The sequence below is a fragment of the Podarcis pityusensis genome (assembly GCF_964106645.2).
Source record: "Podarcis pityusensis genome assembly, chromosome: 9".
NCBI lineage: Eukaryota > Metazoa > Chordata > Lepidosauria > Squamata > Lacertidae > Podarcis > Podarcis pityusensis.
The window spans coordinates 35,050,512-35,057,844 of NC_138034.1; positions in this window are offsets into that span (position 1 = coordinate 35,050,512).

Below are 7,333 nucleotides of genomic sequence, written 5' to 3' on the forward strand. Positions count from 1 at the left end.
AGAAGAGCTGCGGAAGGGACATGGAAGAGACTTGAGGGCTTCGGATATAAGATTACCAGGTTAATGTGCTAGATTAATAAGATAAAAAGGACTGACAAAACCCGGGACCAGGAGGAAGGGATGCTGGATGAAGATTGGATTGTTTATTTCTTTTTTTTATCATTAGGATTGTTCTATAAAATTGATGAATGCTAGAAAAATGTTGAAATGAAATTACTTGGCTCTTGTAAAAATGTTTAAAGAATTTGGTAAGAATGTTATGGCTAGGAGAAGTTGGTAAAAATAAGATTTAAGTTTTAAACTTTAAGGTTTTCTATAAGATAAGATGAAAATAGATTAAGGTAATGTAATGACAGAATACTATGAAATATGGAAAGGATTTGCTGCGATTATTATTAATCAGGATACAAGAAAAGGGAGGAGGAGGAGGTCAAAGAAAGAAGGTATTGAAAGTGGAGAACTTGAGAATGATGGTTTTATTTTTATTTTTTTCTGTCTTGTCTTTTTTTGTGTAATTTAAAAAAAAAATTTATTTTTTTCAATAAATATCATTTTTTTAAAAAAACAGAAACATAAAATGTTCAGTCATATTCCCACTTCTTATGAAATCCTTGCAATCTAAACAAATTAATTAATTCTCCAGTTTTTAATGCTGTAATTTGACTGCAACTCATCTGATACTGATTGCAGAGGCGAGATGGTTGGGTTTACCAGACATTCATACTAATCTTTAGTCAATTGGATATGAGAAATTATTTTTAACTGCTGTTATCAATTAACTATATCCCTCCACAACATTTTATGTAGTGGTTTTGTCAATATTTTCCCCTTATATTTCCGTTTTTCTGAAGGCATTTCAATTGTCAGCAAATTAAGTGAATATTTTATTTATTTTGAAAAAGCCAACACTATATCCCAGACAAGTTATGCTAAATTTTGTTTTGTGCTCACTATGACATTACTTTCTTTGATGCTTTCTAAACTGTTGATCATTTAACCCATATCGCTAACAGGATAATGGTTAGGATACTGAAAGTCTAAGTGAAACAACATTGTAAAGTGTGAACTTTGTGACAGATTCTCAGATTCAATACTTAGAGAGAGAGAGAGAGAGAGAGAGAGAGAGAGAGAGAAGATATGCCTGAAGTCAGACATTTGAGACTAGGCATTTCGAGACAATTTGGTTTTATGGGTTAGATAGGGGCACAAATGTTCAAATGGAGGGGAGGTCCTCTAAGGAATGTTGGCAAATGACAGTTCAGATTCACCAGCATTTATAGCATTAATGTTATATAGCATGTTATATAGTGGATTGACCTTTTCTGCAACAAATGGCACTAAAATTGATGGTCCTGATCTGTGTAATGTGTGTATGCTTTGTGTTTCATAGTGATAATGCTGATTTACGTTTAGATCTAAAAGGAATGTAACAAAAGTGATAGCTTCAGGGGGAAACTATAGCCAATGTGGTGAACTCTGTGTATAATAATAGACTGGGTTACCATAGTAAACTAACTCATATGCTTTAGTTGACTAGTTTTAATTAACACTTTAATTCATAGGGAAGCTTTTTAAGGTTTAATGTTTTACTATGTCTTTATATTTGCTGGAAGCTGCCCAGAGTAGCTGGGACACCCAGTCAGATGGGCGGGGTACTTGAAGAGAGATACTCCATCCTAATATCTGATGAGCCTCGAAACATGGATATTGCTCGGTTTGTCAATCTATCTTAAATTACGACATCTGCAATAATTTATTTATTTTATCTCATTCCAGCACAAATTATATAAAAGAAGCATATGTCCCTGGTGTGCAGCTGTAGATTCCACACATGTTGGTCTCCATTAGAATTTCCAGGTATACACATATGCGCTGTCAATCAGTCAGTCAATCTTTCTGCTTGTCTTTCTTCTTATTTATTTATTTAGAGCAAAATCAAAACTCAGACACCAATTTCTACACAGGGATCAGCAAACTTTTTCAGCAGGGGGCCGGTCCACTGTCCCTCAGACCTTGTGGGGAGCCGGACTATATTTTGAAAAAAATATATGAATGAATTCCTATGCCCCACAAATAACCCAGAGATGCATTTTAAATAAAAGCACACATTCTAGTCATGTAAAAACACGCTGATTCCCGGACCATCCGCGGGCTAGATTTAGAAGGCAATTGGGCTAGATCTGGCCCCCGGCCCTTAGTTTGCCTACTCATGTTCTACACTGTTGTTACTGTGCTGACCAGCTGGCACAGTTTAGGGGCAGGAGGTGCCCGATGCAACTGATCCTCCAGCAAAGCTCATGAAATGAGCCCTGTTTCCTATATCTCTGGCTGACACAGATTGAAGGAATGGCTGTTCCCAAATGCCAGCTGTTGGGAGAAAATGCCTGATGGAACTGGCTTATCACAACAGAACTGATGGAGTGAGCCTGGCTTGCTCCTCCTCCTGCTCCTCCTCCTCTTCTGTGCCTGATGGCATGTTGGATAAAATGCAGAGAGCGAGCATGGCAAACATGAGGTTAGATGCAGTCTTGGTCATGCTTTGTGTAGATGCATTGAAATTGTCAAGACTTAGATTAGTTATATGTTATATTAGCATCTGAGTAAGTGTGCATGCACACGAAAGCTCATACCAATGACAAACTTAGTTGGTATCTAAGGTGCTACTGGAAGGAATCTTTTTATTTTGTTTCGACTACGGCAGACCAACACGGCTACCTACCTGTAATTAGTTATATGAGTTACTTTAGTCCCACTGATTTCTGTTCCAGGAGATGACGTCATGGTGACTTCAGCTACCAGTGTGACTGTCATTGCCTCCTATGGTGCCCACAAAAGATCTCGATAAATGCTCCTCCATAATCCATGACCTTCACTTAGTAGTTTACAATTTATCACATTGGATAAATCAGATTTGATTTAAAAAACCCATTAAAACCATATAACATAATCGAAACAGACAAAATATTACTAAACCAAGTGCTAAGCAAACAAAATATCTAACATGACATATTCAAATATAGCAATTTTAGCTGGATGTATGGATGTACAGTATGCCATATAATTTTTCTGGTGTGCAGTGAGACTTGAACATATTGTGGAGACCACACACTGGTATGGTTTCTCTCTCACACAGATTCACTTTTTCCCAATAAGACCTGAGTTGCATGTGAAGCTCCTCCCACAATCTACCACTTTTGGGACCAGCCCATCTATGAGGCCAGGTGAGGCGACTGCCTCAGGCGGCAAGGTCCACTGGGGCAGCAGATCTCAATGTTGATCTTTCTCCCCCCCCCTTCTTTTCTTGATATCTTCCATCAATCCTTCTTCTTGACTGGGGAGGGGGGGCACTATTTTGGGTTCTGCCTCAGATGTCAAAATGTCATGGGCCGGCGTCAACTTCTTTGGGTTTTTTGTGTGAGTGGTGATAACCCTGACTGTAGCTTTTCCAACATCTTAAGCATGTAAGGCCTCTCTCCAGTATGGAGCCTCTGATCTGCAATGAGATACAGTGGTACCTCGGGTTAAGTACTTAATTCGTTCCGGAGGTCCGTTCTTAACCTGAAACTGTTCTTAACCTGAAGCACCACTTTAGCTAATGGGGTCTCCTGCTGCTGCCACGCCGCCGGAGCACGATTTCTGTTCTCATCCTGAAGCAAAGTTCTTAACCCAAGGTAATATCTCTGGGTTAGCGGAGTCTGTAACCTGAAGTGTATGTAACCTGAAGCGTATGTAACCCGAGGTACCACTGTATTCCAGTTGCCTGAAGCATCACCCACAATTAGTGCCATTGTCCTATGCAGATTCTTCCAAAGCCTTGTTGAGCTATCTCTCCAAATATCTGAAGTCAATTGAAATTTTACCACAGCCTGTCTGTACACAGATCCTGATTTTTCTTGTGCATGCATTTCTCAGTAACAGTAGGGCTACAACTGTGCCAATGCTTTCCCCCATAGACTGGGCACTGAAGTGGCTTCTGGCTTCTGGATTCTGCATGGATATCACTGTCTTCAAATGATTAGAAATAAATAAATAAATTTAAAAATGCAAGTCTGCACAGCCCCAAATGCCTTGCATAAGTGATTTGACAGAAATGAAATTCAGGCTGTGCTGCATTTGTTCAAATTTATTTTGGCTAAAGAGTCGAAAGGGAGAATTCACCTTCAAGAGCACAAGTCAAAAGATCAATAGAGTCAGCATTTCAATTTACACTTTCCTTCCCAGCTCTAGAAATCCCTGATCACAAAGAGATGTTGTATGGTATTTTCTTGTACATTAAGAAAGGCATTTAAAATATACAACACAGGCTTTGGGGAAATTGTTTAGACTCCCTTTTGCAATCCACCTGACTAAGCTTCTAAAACTGCATTTAATCTTTGTTTTAAAGCATCAAGTAGCTTGTCATCCCACCCCTTTACAACTCAAGGCATAGTTCAACGAACTCCTGACACAGAAAAAAGAATTGCACCATATCCATGGAACCTAAGGCTGAACTGTTGTTGTTGTTTTAAAAATGCATTGGGAACCATACATCTCTCCCTCTCTCTTGATTCCAGTGGTATATTTGTTTTTGCTCCTTAAGGCAGATTTCCATTATTGATTCCAAGTGGGGAATATTTCACAGATTGACTTATATAATGGCTACAGAAAGATGATTTCAAGTTATCTTGGGGCAAGTGTGTTCAAGATCTATCAGCACCAGCCCCCTCTGTGCAATCTATCCACTTCTTTGCCCAATGAACTTCATGAGCAGGGGCCTACGCATATATCCACATGCATATATAAGAAGTTCCAGTTCATGCAAATGGTTCCCTTTGGGTTTGTGGTGCAAAACATGTTCCCAGGGTTGAGAATCTACCAGACAAAAATCTCTGCCAGCCAATTTCAGGAGGTAATCTGTCTTCCCAGATGCTTGAGAGATTCTGTCCTCTACCCAGTTTTCGCATCCATATTTACTGAGCAGCAGCAGCTAAAGTGAAAGTCTGCGCACATCCATCTATGCATGCATGCATTTCCAACCTGTTATGCACATTTTGAAATAGCTGCCCTGCCTAGAGTCGTGGATGTCCTGAACATCAATGAGGAAGAACCAGGCTGGATGCCTTGCTTGCATGCTTTGGGTGCCAATGGGTATGTTGAACATTCTTGCTTCTACAAGGGTAGTGGCATGGATTCATGTCATGTTAGCATGCAAGGTGAAAGAAGGCACAAGGAGGCAATGAGCAAAACATTGCATAAACTGGCTGACTCACCCCAAAGGTTTGCTGCCTGGCACTCCGCTGACACATGGAGAATCCACTGGCTGTCCTGCCTACACAATAATATGAAATGAACTCACCATTTCTTTCTTTTTCCTCAGTACCTGCCTGCCTTCTCTGTTTGACTGCTTAACACCTCTCTTGGATTGGGAAGATAATTGACAAGGAGCATTGCAGTGGTACCTCGGGTTAAGAACTTAGTTCATTCTGGAGGTCTGTTCTTAACCTGAAACTGTTCTTAACCTGAGGTACCACTTTAGCTAATGGGGACTCCCACTGCCGCCGCACCACCGTCGTGCGATTTCTGTTCTCATCCTGAAGCAAAGTTCTTAACCCGAGGTACTATTTCTGGGTTAATGGAGTCTGTAACCTGAAGCGTCTGTTACCCGAGGTACCACTGTACTTAGTATTCTCATTCTCTGGTTCTCTCTGTGTGTTTAAGCTAGAACAAGGATCAGATTTTCTCCAGTATGTGTTTGCCCTATTTAGATGTTTGACCATATAGATCAGTCGATTGACTTAACTAGGATCCTCAGCCCTTGGAACCTGCATTGCCAGGCTATTTGGAGTAAATCACACCCACTTTTCCCACACCTAAAGCTGCTCAAGGGAAGAAGAATCAAGAGTGTACTCTAGACATGGGCCTAATTCTTATTTTTCATCAAAAAGTTTGTACCTTTTCCTGCTGCCCATGAGTTTTCCTGGCTTGAACTGCATCTGCAGAGAAAGATTACTCCTTTGCAGCCATGCCTTGACTTCAAACCAATGACACAAAGGGGTATTTTTTATTTTACAGCCTGTTCTGAACTCATGCTGGACTACAAAGGAACAATCTAAAAAATATCACCCAGTGTTTAGAATAGGTTTGCACTGCAATTTTTCAGAAGACATTCCCCCCCCCCCCGAGATAATTTTGTGATTTCCTCCACCCCAGAAGAAGACAGCACTGCAGAATTTTATATGTACTTTCCCCATCCTTTTTGTATGGTTGCTGTCTTTCTCTCTCACCATGCCTGGAACAATGCAAAATGATTGCCAGGCTGCCAGCGCAAATGCTGTGACAGCCACTTGCAGCAACAGCAACAAAAACCTTAGGGGAAATAATATGTTCTCATGTCACTACCCCTGAGAAACTCCCCCCATCCCCACTTTTCTCAGCCTGCAATAGGGCAGAGAATTTCAAGAGGCCATTTTCACACAACTCTAGGTTTGTTTTGTTTTTTTCTAGTGATGAGCTAGGGTCTGCAATAATTTACTGAAGAATTAGTCCCCTTTTCAACCTTGACAGAGAGTTGCACCCTCAGATGTTAAGGTCAGTAGCCTCTTCTTTCACAAAAGAGCACATTCTTGTTGGAAAGCTGCATGCAAGGATCATAAATCCATCACTGGCAAAGAAATGTGCTCTTCACCACACTAATCTGTGGACCTCATCTTCGGATAAGTACAACCAGTAGGGTTCTTGCAACATCATACCCTTTTTCATTTGTAGAGAATCAGAATTTCATCTCCAGCAATACAAAAGCCTTTTCTGATCTTATGATGGAAAGCTCCTTACAGCTTTATAAATCACTAATAACACACTGAGTCAGGCAGCTCCCACATCCCTTCTTCCATGTACCTAGCAGAGCACTCTAGAAGCTCGGCTGCATCAATCTTCAAAATGTACAAAAATGTACAATTCCTACTGCTTACTCATCCACTGTCTCTAAACTTTCTTTTCAATATAGGCGACACAGTGCACTTGAAGGGGAAATTGTTCAATAAGGTAATAGATCTCTTACTCATATCTAGAGAGGTTTGTGCTTCAACTGTGTACAGTTAAATGCAAAGATTTTGTTCACACTGATAAGTTAAATCTAACTTGCAATTTTCACTTTGAGTATTTTTGTTGTTGTTTGTTGTTGTTGTTGAAATACCTTTGCCTGAGTCAAGTGTTCTAGTAGTTTTCTTTTATGGAAACTGCCAAAGTACAAACCGTCATCCCAAAGTCTCTGCATAATGGATAATTTTCTGCTGTCATTCTCTCTGTCATAACCAAATCAACAGGTTTATGGGTTATTGTTGTTTTAAGTATGTGT